Here is a 13,477-nt window from a genome sequence, read left to right as displayed (position 1 = left end):
CTGAACTTAGCTCTTAAGATGGGTGTCTTTTTGATTATGGTTTAGTGTTCTTGGAATTGACACATTTAAAAACTTTTAGTTTTATTTGTTGAAAGGAAGGCTAGGATATTTTCTGCCTTTAGACGGAAAATAATATCTTAAGTAGTTTGTCTCTGTAATTGTAGTGGTAATAGTAGTTTCTATCTAGTCCTTCTCTGTCACACGTTAACATATGATTTATAAATTTGCTGTCATTCATTTCATCCTGATGTCTTAATTGAGCTACTGTGCCTGTTGTTTGACACAATGCATGTTATTTTCTTACATTGTAAGTAAATTTATGCATCATTTAAGGATTGAGCTGATCAGGAGAAGCACAAACCTGATGGCTTAAATAAATAAGGATTTTTTTTTCTCACTAAACATGAATCCTGGTGGTGAGAGATACTGTGGTTATTTCAACAGTAAAGGAAGCAGAACCACGGTTTCTGCAGTTCTGTTGACCTTTCCTCCATGTCCTGGTGGGATGCTGTACCTCTGCCTATCATGTCTAAACTCCAGCAGGAAGACAGGATAGCTAAAGTAGGAGATAAATGATTTAATATTAATTTATTTTAAAATTAATATAATAGTAATAAATATGTAATAATGAGTCTCTCTTGGGTTGTATTTGTCTTTTTATCAACACAATTGTAAACCTATAATATTTATTTATTTACTTATTTATTTAATGGAAGAAGGGCCCCACAAGGCAAAAAAAGTACTGGGGTCCATGAAAGTCATGATGCAGCCTTACAGGTTTGCTAGGATCGAAGACTTTCCCAGATAGGATATTTTCAGTGCTAAAACTGGGACAATCTCCGGCAAACTGGAATGGTTGGTCATTCTAAGGAGGTCCTGCCATTGCAAGGAATCTTGTGAAAGTCAGTTTTTAGATATTAGCCTCTAAAATTGGTAAAAACAAGGGAAACAAGGGAGAAGATAGTAGAAATGAATGCTCAGCAGAAAAACTGTTTTTGACATGATTCATGCCTCAACTTTCACAAGCCTATCTTCTCATAAAACATTTTTATATAACACTTAAATGCACATGCAAAATAAATAATCCCTAAATCTTACCAATTCTTGTGTATAGGTTTACATTATTTTCTAACTGCTGCTGTAACACATTACTGCAACTTTAATTACTTAAAAAATAGATTTATTCTCTGTGTTCAGGAGATCAGTGACCAAACTGGGTTTGTAGGGTTATTTCTGGTGGCTCTAGGGAGAATCTGTTTTTGTCTTTCATGGCCCACCTAAAAATCCTGAATAAATGCTGCCTCCCACCCCCGTCCCCTGCACCCCCTTCACAAGATTGTTAACGCAATCATATCTGCAAAATTCGTTCTGACTATAAGGTGACATATGCCCAGGTTCCTGGGATTAGAATATGGACATCTCTGGGGAGACATCATTCAGTCTATTACAAGGACCAAGTCAAGTATTCATAAATCATGTACAGATAAATCCTGCCTAACAAAGGCGAGATCAAGAACCAACTCTTAAGAAAGCGAAGCCGGGCTCTCAGATTGGTTAACCAAGGGATTTACTCCATTGTCAAGGCGAGATGTCCCCGTTCTTCTTACCCTGTGGGAATTCATATTGACTTGTGATTGTTGTATATGTCTCATATTTTTTCTCCATTTTTACTGCTGACCTCTGTCCTTCAATTTGAATATTTGCTTCTGACCTATTTAATGTTTACACATTCTATTTTAATCGATGTCTAATCCGGTGAAGATATTTCCTTCTGATTGTTGCTTTTGGCTTCCTATAATTGCTCACTGTATTAAATTCCTTTGCATAGTAATTACATGTATTTACATGTTCTTATCCCATAACACCATTATCTTGATATCTGGTGATTTTATTTCCTATATTTGTGTTTTACGGACTTGTTGGCCAACTTTCTTTTTTCTAATTCACCTTATTTTTTTTTATTGAGTGTCAGCCTTCATATATGAAATACTGCAGAGACTAATTGATCACCTTGTAATACCTTCTTCTATAACCATTCACTCCCTTTACAAATGAAGGAACATGACCTAGATCTAGTCTGATATCCTTGTCAACTAGAAATGGGTAAGTAGACTAATTATATTCCCTGAAGAAAGTCATGTAAACCTATGTCTTCACCAACATACTGTCTTGTCCAGGCCTCTCCAATCTCCAATTTTGAATTGGAATTTCATAATGATTTGAATAATTTATTTTGTCAAGGTTTTCAAACTGCATATACGATCTTGTGTGTGTGTGTGCGTGTGCATGTGTATAATTGTAATAAAAATCAATATTTAGCTAAACAAGATGGAGCCTATTTTCCTATTTTTAAAGCTTGACACTTTACAGTAATAAAAAATGCTAGTCCCTACTATTATTTTTCCTATGATTTTTTGCTTACATTAAATACCAACTGTCCATTTGAATATACTGTTTCAGATATACTGGACACAGAAAAATATTGTAAGTAATGAGATCCCATTAAGTAATTACTTGAAATTTCCAAAATGCAAAAGAGTTACATATAAATTTTTAAAGTTAATATAAAGTCATAACTTCTTAGGAAGTTCTTTTGTGTTACCAAGGTATTTCTTACAGCCTTCTCTTTTACAAACTTGGCAAGCATCCCATTATCATAGCCTAGGGCAGTCAGAACCATCCTAATATTCTATGCAATTTCTCAGTTTTATTTCTCTGTGTCTAAATCTGCAGATTTAAAAAATATAATACCCTATACTTGTTTCTAGAAGAATAAGCACTCCAGTTATGTATTTCATAATTTTAAAACAATGGACTAAATAATTTGGCCCTATTCTTTTTTATGTTAAAGTAGGGGTAATTTACAATATTATATTAGGTTCAGATGTACAACATAGTGGCTCAATATTTTATAGATTATTTTCCACTTAAATTATTATGAAATATTAGCTATATTGCCTGTGCTGTACAGTATGTCCTTATAGCTTCTTTATTTTATACATGAATCAGTTTCTGTTTTGTTATATTTATTCATTTCATTTTTTAGAGTCCACATACAAGTGATAACATATAGTAGTTTTCTTTCTATACGACTCATTGCACCATCATAATATACTCTGGATCGATCCATGTTCCTGGAAATTGCAGAACTTTATTCTTTTTATGCCTGAGTAGTATCCAATTCTATATAAATATATAATATATATCCCATATTTATACCACATATATGTGTGGGATATATATATGTATATACCACATCTTCTTTATACACTCCTCTCTTGATGGACACTTAGGTTATTTCTATAACTTTGCTATTAAAAGAAATGCTGCTTTAAACATTGGGATGCCTTTATCTTTTTGCTGGATTATGTGGTAGTTCTTTTCCTAGGTTTTTGAAGAACCTCCATACTTTTTTCCATGGTGGCTGCACCAATTTAAATTCTCACCAACAGTGTACAAGGGTTCCCTTTTCTCTACATCCTTGCCACATTTGTTATTTGTAGACTTTTTGATGATAGCAATTCTAACAGGTGTGACATGATATCTTATTGTGGTTTTGACTTGCATTTTTCTGATGATTAGTGATATTGAGCTTCTTTTCATGTACCTATTGGCCATCTGTATGTCTTCTTTGGAAAATACTTATTCAAGTCTTCAGCACAGTTCTTTAATTAGGTCTTTGATTTTTTAAATATTGAGTTGTATGAGCTGTTTAAATATTTTGGATATTAATCTTTTATCAGCCATAATTTGTAAGTATTTTCTTCCATTCCATTGGTTGTCTTTTTTCTTTTTTATGATTTCCTTTGCTGTAAAAAAGCTTTTAAGTTTAACTAGGTACCATTTGTTTATATTTGCTTTTGTTTCCTTTGCCTTAGGAGACAGATCCAAAAAAATATTGCTATGATTTATATCAGAGAGTGTTCTGCCTGTGTTTTTTCTAGGAGTGTTATGGTTTCCCATCTTACATTTAAGTCTTTAATTAATTTTGAGTTTTTGTATGTGGTGGTATAAAGTATCCTAATTTTATTCTTTTACACTTTTCTGTCCAGTTTTCCCAGGACTACTTATTGAAGAGACTGCCTTCTCTCCATTGTATATTCTTGCCTCCTTTGTCACAGATTAGTTGACCATAGGTGCATAGGTTTATTTCTGGGCTCTCTATTCTGTGGCATTGAACTATGTTTCTGTTTCTTTTGTAAGTACCATAGTGGTTAGCTTACTGTAGCTTTGTTGAATAGCCTGAAGTGAGGGACTGTGATACCTCCAGCTTGTTTTCGTTTTGTTTTTTTCCTCCTCAAGTTTGCTTTCACTATTCAGTGTCTTTTATGAGAAATTTTAAGATTATTTGTTCTTGTTCTGCAGAAAATGTCATGGGTATTTTGATAGGGTTGCGTTATATATGTATAGATTTCTTTGGGTAGTGTAGACATTTTAACAATATTAATTCTTCCAATCTCAGAACACAGGATACCTTTACTTTCTTGTATCATCTTCAAATTCCTTCATCAGTGTTTTAGTTTTCAGCGTATAGCTGTTTCACCTTGTTTTAATTAATTCCTAGTTATTTTATTATCTGTTACGCAGTTGTAAATGGGGTTATTTCCTTAATTCTTCTTTATGATTGCTCATTATTATGATATAGAAAAGCAATAGATTTCTGTACACTAATCTTGTATCTTGCAGTTTTTCTGAATTCATTTATTAGCTCCAATAGTTTTTTCAGTGGAGACTTTACGATTTTTTACATATTGTAGCATGTCATCTGCAAATAGACAATTTTACTTTTTTCCTTCCAATTTGGGTGTGTTTTATTTCTTTTTCTTGTCTGGTTGTTGTTGGTAGGACTTCCAATACTCTGTAAATAGAAGTTGTAAGAGTGGCATCCTTATCTTGTTCCTGATTTTAAAGGAAAGGCTTTCAGCGTTTCACTGTTGAGTGTGATATTAGCTGTGGGTTTGTTATAAATGACCTTTATTATGTTGAGATATGTTTGCTCTTTACCCACTTTGGTGAGAGTTTTTATGATGAAGGGATGTTGAATTTTGTCAAAAACTTTCTCTGCGTCTATTGAAATAATCATGTGATTTTTATCCTTTCTTTTGTTAATGTGGTGTATTGATTGATTTCTGGATATTGAACCATCCTTGTATATCCAGAATCAATCTTATTTGATCATGGTGTGTGACCCTTTTAATACATTGTTGAATTCAGTTTGCTAATATTTTATTGAGAATTTTATATCTATATTCATCAGATATACTGACATATAGTTTTCTTTTCTTGTATTGTCTTTGTTAGTTTGGCATCAGGGTAATGATGATCTTGTAGAATAAATTTGGGACTATTCCTCTCTGTCCAATTTTTTGGAATGGTTTGAGAAGGATAAGTTTTGTCTCTTTTTTATATGTTTAGTAGAAATCTCCTGTGAAGCCATCCAGTCTGGACTTTTCTGGGAGTTTTTTGATTACTGATTCAGTGTCACTACTAGTGACCAGTCTGTTCAGATTACCTATTCCTGGCTGATTTAGTTTTTGAAGATTGTGAGTTTTTAGAAACATTCCATTTTTTCTAGGTTGTTCATTTTGTTGACATGTAACAGGTTATAGTGTTATTTTGTGAAATTTTTCTCTGTTATATTGGCTGTTTCACCTCTTTTATTTCTTATTTTGTTTATTTGGGTCCTCTTTTTTTCTTGATGAGCCTGGCTAAAGGTTTATCAAATTGTTTATATTTTCAAAAAAATCAAATCTTGGCTTTACTTTTTTTTTTTCCCCCTTGGTTTCTATTTTATTTACTTCCTATCTGATACTTGTCATTTCCTTTCTTCTGCTGACTTTGGACTTTATTCCTTTTTTAATATTTCCATTAGATGGTAGGTTAGGTTGTTTATTTGAGGTTATATTTCTTGAAGTAGGCCTGTGTCACTGTACTTCCCTCTTAGAACTGTTTTAACTGCATCCCATAGAATTTTGAAAGTTATGTATCCATTTTCACTTGCCTCACAGCATTTTTCAATTTCCTCTTTGGGTTCTTCACTGACACATTGATATTTTTTACTAACACGTTGTTGAGTCTCCACATGTTTGAGTTTTTCCAATTTTTTTCTTCCTGTAATCGATTTCTAGGTTCATACTGTTTTGGTCAGAGAAAAAAAAATGCTTGAAATAATTCCTATACTCTTAAATTTATTGAGCCTTGTTCTGTGGCCTATCATGTGATACATACTGAAGAACATTACACGTAAACTTGAAAAGAATGTGTAGTCTGCCAGTTTTGAATAAGTTGTCCATTAGATATCTATTAAATCCAGCTGCTCTAATATCTCATTTAAGACTACTCTTCCCTTATTGATTTTCTGTCTGGATGTCTGTTCACTGATGTAAGTGGGGAATTAAAGTCCCCTAATATTATTATATTTTTGTCAATTTTGCCCTTTATGTCCATTAATATTTGCTTTATGTATTTAGATTCTCCTACATTAGGTGCATATATATTAATGAATATTATATCATCTTTCTGTATTGATTTTTTTATCATTATATTTTGTTACACTAAAATCTGTGTTGTCTAAGTATTGCTACACCTGCTTTTTTTTAACACGAATTTCCATTTACATGAAATATATTTTCCCATTCCCTCACTTTCAGTCTGTGTATACCTTTAGCTCTGAATGAGATGCTTGTTAGCACCGTATAGATGCGACATTTTTAATCCAAGACCCCTATGGCAGCCCCCCTGTGTCTTCTGATTGGAGCATTTAGTCCCTTGAAATTTAAAGTGATTATTAATAGGCATATAGATATATTCTTATTGTATTTTTTTTTCTTGTTTTCTGGTTGTTTTTGTAGTTCTTTGTTACTTTCTTCTTCTTTTATTTTCTTCATTTCTGCTTGATGACTTTTTTAGTGGTATACTTGTGTTCCTTTTCCTCTAGTTTTTGTGTATCTTTTTGATTTGTGGGTACTGTGGGGTTCATATATATTTACCTGGAACTATATTTATTTGATTTAAACTGATATTAATTTAAATTCAAGCACAATCTAAAAGGTCCACAGTTTTTTGCGCCTCTCCCCCACATTATGTTTTTGATGTTGTTTTTTACATCTTCATTTTTATCCCTTTTCAGTTTATTATAGTTATAGTTGGTTTTAAATTTTTTTGTTTTTTAATATTTTTACTAGCTTATTTAAGTGATTGATCCACAGCCTTTACTATATATTAGTGGGATTTTTCCTTTTCTATCAATTCTTACTTCTTATTACAGCCTTTTTTAAACCACTAGGTTAAGACCCTTTAATATTTCTTTTAGGATAGGTTTAGTATTGATGAACTCTTTTAGTTTTAGTTTGCCTGCGAAGTTCTTTATCACTCTTTCAATTCTAAATAATAAACTTGCTGAATAGAGTATCCTAAGTTGCAGGCTTTTCCCTTTTAGCCCATTAACTATATCAAGCCACTCTCTTCTGGCCTGTAGTTTCTGCCAGAAAAATCAGCTCATAGCCTCATGGGGATTCCTTTGTATAGGACTCATTGTTCTTCTCTTGCTGCCTTAGAACTCTCTCTTTACCTGTAAGTTTTGCAGTTTTAATTATAATATGTCTTGATGTGAGTCTGTTTGGGATCATCTTTGGGAGCCTCTTTGCCTCCTGTACCTGGATTATCTGTTTCCTTCTTCAGGTTTTGGAAGTTTTCAGCTGTAATTTCATCAAATACATTTTTGACTCCTTTCTCTCTTTCTCTTCTCCTTTTGAGATTCTTCTGATGCAAATGTTAGTATGCTTAATGTTGTCCCAGAGGTCCCTTAAACTTTCTCAGATTTCAAAATTTATTTTTCTTTTTGCTATTCTGATTGGATGATTTCCATTATTCTGCCATCCAGGTCACTTGTGCATTTTTCTCTACCCCTTAGTCTTCTGTTAATTCCTTCTTTTTTTTTTTTTTTTTTTTTTTTAAGTTCACTAACTGTATTTTTCAGTTGTGACTGGTTCTTTTTTATATATTCTAATTACTTGTTAAAATTCTCAACATGTTTGTCTATTATTTTTTCTAATGGAATTAGCATCTCTATTACTAATCGTTTGAACCCTTTACTGGTAAATTATTTCTGTCTCATTAGTTGTTTTTCTTTTAGAGGTTTTCTCATTTTCTTCTTTTGAAGTAAATTCCTTTGTTTTCCTGTATTTCTTAACTTTTTATATCTCTATGAAATTAGCTGAAACAATGATCTGTTCTGGTATTGAAGGGGTGCCCTTGTGTGCAGTCTTTCCTGTTCCATCTGCATGTTCCCAGTGGATTGATGGGAGAGCTGGATCTGACATGAGCATGAGTCACATCTTCCTGTAGGGTGTACTGGCAGCTAACACTTTGGTAGAAGGTGGGGCTGTTGGTGGGAAGAGAGCCAGAGCCAAGTATAAGTGGGGCTTTTTCTCTACTCAGTAGCCAATATCACCTTATTGGAGGTGAGGTGGGGTCCCAAGGTGCTGAAGCAGAAGCCTTAAGGATTGAATTTCAGTTGGCTTCATTCCCTCTCAGTGTGTGGTCTCCATCTTCCCAGCACCAGCATCCTTGCCTTTGAGGGGAGCAGTGCTGGAGCAAGAGGGCCTGGAGCAGGCACTTGTTGTGGGTCAGGGTAGGGGCTTTAGTGGTCCCAGTGCTAACTCAGAATCTTGGATAACTCTTATCCATTTCCTACATGGGCATCAGCAATGGCTGCCCTCATACCATTTTGTTGCAGTTCCAGATCCAAGCCAGCTTCCTCCGTCACAGTGGTGCACTCCCCTTGGCTATGGCATTCCTTGCCCTCATGTGGAGATGTGATGTGGAGCAAGTGGAGCTCAGCTTAGGCTGAGGCATGTGCTAGGGTGATTGCAACAAATGACCCAGACTGCTGGGCAGTTTTAATCTGTTCCCTTAGCATTGTTTTGGGAGTAAGCAAGTGTGTACCCACTCTTCATCAGCAGTCTGCATTTCTTATAGCCCTGCTGTCAGTCCCACTGGTTTTCAGGGAACTAAAGGGGACTCATCCTCCCATTGTTGAACCCCATGGCTGGGGTGCTCAATATACAGTTCACACTGTTCACTCCCCAAGGAGAGTCTCTGAGATTGATATTCCCCTCCTCTTCTGTGTCCCCACCTAAGGGTGCAGGTCCTGACCTGACTGCTTCTCTTCCGTTCCTACTTGAGTCTGTGTGGATCTTTCTTACAGCTTTGGTTGTGTAACAGGCTTTCCAGTTGTCTCCAGTTTGTCTTCAGTGAGAATTATGCTACATGTAGGTATGTTTTTGATGTGTTTTGGGGCAAAGTGAGCTCAGCGTCCTCTTACTCCATCATCTTGATCCTCAACCCTGTACTAAATAATTGGGAATGATATCTCTCAAAAGGGTTTATTTAACAGTTTTTTTCTGCATAGCTTTCATTAATAAATTAATTTGTAAATAAACTTTTCTTTAATTATACTGGAGATAGTTATATAGCATGTATCTTTCCCCTTTTGCATATATAACACTTAATATCTTTGTACTCTTTAACTGATATAATTTATCCAATACATGTATGTATCCCTTCTAAATAACTAATGTGTTTAGGGTTACACCCATCCCCTACTGCAACCAACATATTATTAACTTCTTGAAGGAAAAAAAAAAAAAAAACATATGTTGCAACCAGTAACAGTTAATTTGACTTTCTGAACAGCTTGAAGTTCCTAAACATGGCTGACAGCCAGGGAGTAAATGTAGTCATAACAGGCAAAATAGACACCACAAAATATGTGATTTAGCATGTATTAACAAGGTGTTCAAGAGCTCATAATGAATTATAATAAGAAGAAGCTGAATGACGAGACTTTCGTGTATTTGGTGCCACACCATTAGATGTTAGAAATAGCAAATCTTTCAAAATTGTATGTGGAAAAAACTAAAGTAGCAGCTAGATAATTTACTGCAGGAGATTACCATGTTATTTCTCTGATGTAGTGTTTAGAGCTATTGGAATTATGCATTTTTTGCACCAAAATACAGTTTTTTAATGTGATTTTAAGATATTTAAAAACACTGTACTCGGAAGGGCCCATAGCCTTTGAAAATTGCCAAGTCCACAGAGGATAAAAGGTCAAGAATGTCTTTAACTGGCATGTTCTAGACAAAGGCTGCTCTGCTAGCTGGGTTCTGGACACAAGGCATTTGTTGAAAACAATCAGAGTTAATCGTTTACCAAATTTTGGTAACAGATGAAGAAAACAATAATGTAACCAGAAAGCTTAAAAGGAGAAAATGGCAAATGAAATATATACTGGGCTTTGAGAACTGCTGAAATATTTCTGAAAATCTAGAAGACCGTGCCTGTGTTTTGAGCAATGTGCATGTCCATAGCTGTGTGCATCCTTGGAAATAATTAAAAGGCACTAATATCTGAACCCAGGAATATGTAAAAGTAGAAAGTTAAAGCTAAGGCAAAAGTTTTAATTAACTGCCTGAATGTTCAGGAAGTGCTCCAACACACAGATTCCAACTCCTCAGGAATGCTGGGAGACTTACTCATTTAAGTTTTTAAAAGAAATACCTCTTCAGTCACTGTCTGACAAAAAAGGCAAATAAGCAGAGACTTTAATAATCATGCATGACAGAGAATACAGGCTTTACAGAATTAGTCTGAAAATATGTAGGCACTCTACCATCAACAACAATAAAAATGAACAACAATAAAAATCATTCTGGAAAACGTGTAGAATCTGATTTCTAGAGTCACCACATTATATTATTTAAAACGTTCAGTTTATAAGAAAAAAATAAGACATGCAATAAAACAAGAAATTAATGCCCACATACAGGAAAAGCAAGAAATAGGAATAGTCTAAGAAAGCATAGACATAGGACTTCCTAGACAAAAGTTTCAATTACCTGTCTTAAATATGTTCAAAGGACTAAAGGAGACACATATAGAAAACTAAAAGAAATTATAGAAATGATTTCCCCTCAAATAAAACACATTCATAAAGAGGCAGAAAAACCCTAAAAGTTCTTGCGTTGAAAAATACAATAATTTTCATAAAAACTCACTAGAGAGGTCAACAGCTGATTTGAGCAGATATTAAAAAACAAATTAGCAAAATTGAAGATAGGGCAAATGATATCATTTAGTGTGAGGGACATAAAGAAAAAATAATAAAGAAAATTAACAGAGCCTCAGTGACATTTGATACGCCCTTAAGTATACCAACATCATCATAATGGAAGTCTCATAAGGAAAGTAGAGAGAAAATGGGGCAGAGAATTTTTTTATATATAATAACCAAAGTCTTCTCAAATTTAATTTCAAAATTAAACCTCATATCCTAAGAACTCATCAAATTCCCAAGTAGAATGCATTCAATAATATTCACACCTAGACACACTATATTGACAGTTGAAAAGCAAAGACAAAGACCAAATAGTAAAAGACCAAGAAAGGAGACACTCATTCCATAAAAATGATACTAAGTAAAATTAACAGCTGATATATCCTCAAAAGCCATGAAAACCAGAAAACTGTGATGTACTATATTCAAAGTCCTGAAAGAAAAGGACTATTTAGGAAGAATTCTGTATCCTGCAGAACTATCCTTCAAAATGAAGGACAATTAAGACAATTAAAATTGAGAAGATGTTCACTAATGGAACTGACCCACGAGCAATATAAAAGTCTTGGGAGTGAAATGAAATGACACTAGAGAGTAATTTGAATCCATATGAAGAAATACTGATCATTGGTAAGGAAATACATAGGTAAATAAATGCATAGATAACTACATAGATAAGTAAATACAAAAGAAAGCATGAAGATATTTTTGTTTGTAGATCTTTTTTTTCAACTATGTTTCAAGAAGACAAACATACAAAGCAAGAATTATAAATCTGTGCTGATAGATACAAAATGAATAAGGATGTAATTTTTATGACAATATAAGAATAAAAAGAGGGGAAATGGAGTTATATAGAAAAGTCCTGCACACTTTTGAAATTAAGTTGATATTAATTCAATCTATATAGTTGCAAACAAAGATGTTAGTTGTAATCTCCAGAGTAATAACTCAAAATAAATTTTAAAAATATAGTAAAACCACAAAATAATTAAAATGGTATTACAGAAAAAATTTAATACGAAAGAAGAGAGTGACATTTGATTAGGGGAATATTAAAGATTAAGAAATATTAACAACAAATAGCAAAATGTCAGAGCTCAATAATACAATAACTGAAATGAGAAATACACTAGGGGGAATCAACATCAGATTAAATAATACAGAAGACTGAAAAAAGCAACTACAAGATAGAACAGTGGATATCAAACAGTCAAAAGAGCAAAAAGAAAAAAGGAAATTTAAAAAATAGGCTAATTTAAGGGATCTCTGGTACAATAGCAATTATACTAATATTTAAGCTATAGGATTCCCGGAAGGAGAAAGAAGGGAAAGAAGCAGAAAAAATTATTTGAAGAAATAATAGCTGAAAACTTTCCTAACCTGGATAAAGAAACAGATACCAATAACAGGAAACAGAGTCCCAAATAAAATAAACCCAAAGAGATTGACACCAAGACATATCATAATTAAAATGGCAAAAGTTAAAAATAGAGAATTTGTAATTCAGCAAGAGAAAAACAACTAGTCATAAATAAGGGAACTCCTATAAAAATGTCAGATGATTTTTTTAGAAGAAATTTAGCAGGACAGAAGGGAGCGTCATGATATATTTAAAGTGCTGAAAGGGAAAAAAATTAGAAAAGAATACTCTGCAAGATTATCATTCACAATGAAAGGAGAGATAAAGAGTTTCCTAGACAAGCAAAAACTAAAGTAGCATATCACTGCTAAACTGACCTAACAAAAAATGTTAAAGGATCTTCTTTAAGCAGAAAATAAAAAGGCTACAACTAGAAATAAGAAAATACATAAAAGAAAAGAAACTTATTGTCAAAGGCTAATAATCAGTAAAGACAGTGAATTAGCCACTTAAAAAAAAAGGAGTAAACTACCTAAAACTACAACAAGTAGTTAAGAGATATATAAAATGATGTAAAATATGACATCAAAAACATAAAATGTGAATTTGGGGGAAGTAAAAATGTAGTGCTTTTAGAATACACTTGAACTTAAGTGACTCCAGCCTAAACTGCTCTCCATATAGGTCAATATATGTGAACTTTGTGGGAACCATAAACCAAAAGCTTACAATAGAAACACAAGAAATAGAAGAAAGAGACACAAATGTAACACAAAAAAAAGCTATCACATCACAAAAAAATTGGCAAAGAAAAGAAGAAAGGAATAGAGGAAAACTATAAAAAAGAAAACCATAAAACAATTAACAAAGTTACAATAAGTGCATATCTATTAATAATCACTTTAAATGTGCATGAACTAGATATTCAAATCAAAAGCTATAAGATGGCTGAATTGGTAAAAAAATAAAAATAAAAAAACCTGCAAGACCCATCT

The sequence above is a fragment of the Camelus bactrianus genome, chromosome 4, assembly GCF_048773025.1.
Source record: "Camelus bactrianus isolate YW-2024 breed Bactrian camel chromosome 4, ASM4877302v1, whole genome shotgun sequence".
Lineage (NCBI taxonomy): Eukaryota > Metazoa > Chordata > Mammalia > Artiodactyla > Camelidae > Camelus > Camelus bactrianus.
The sequence above is the reverse complement of the archived record's forward strand: the minus strand, read 5'-3'. Positions refer to the sequence as shown.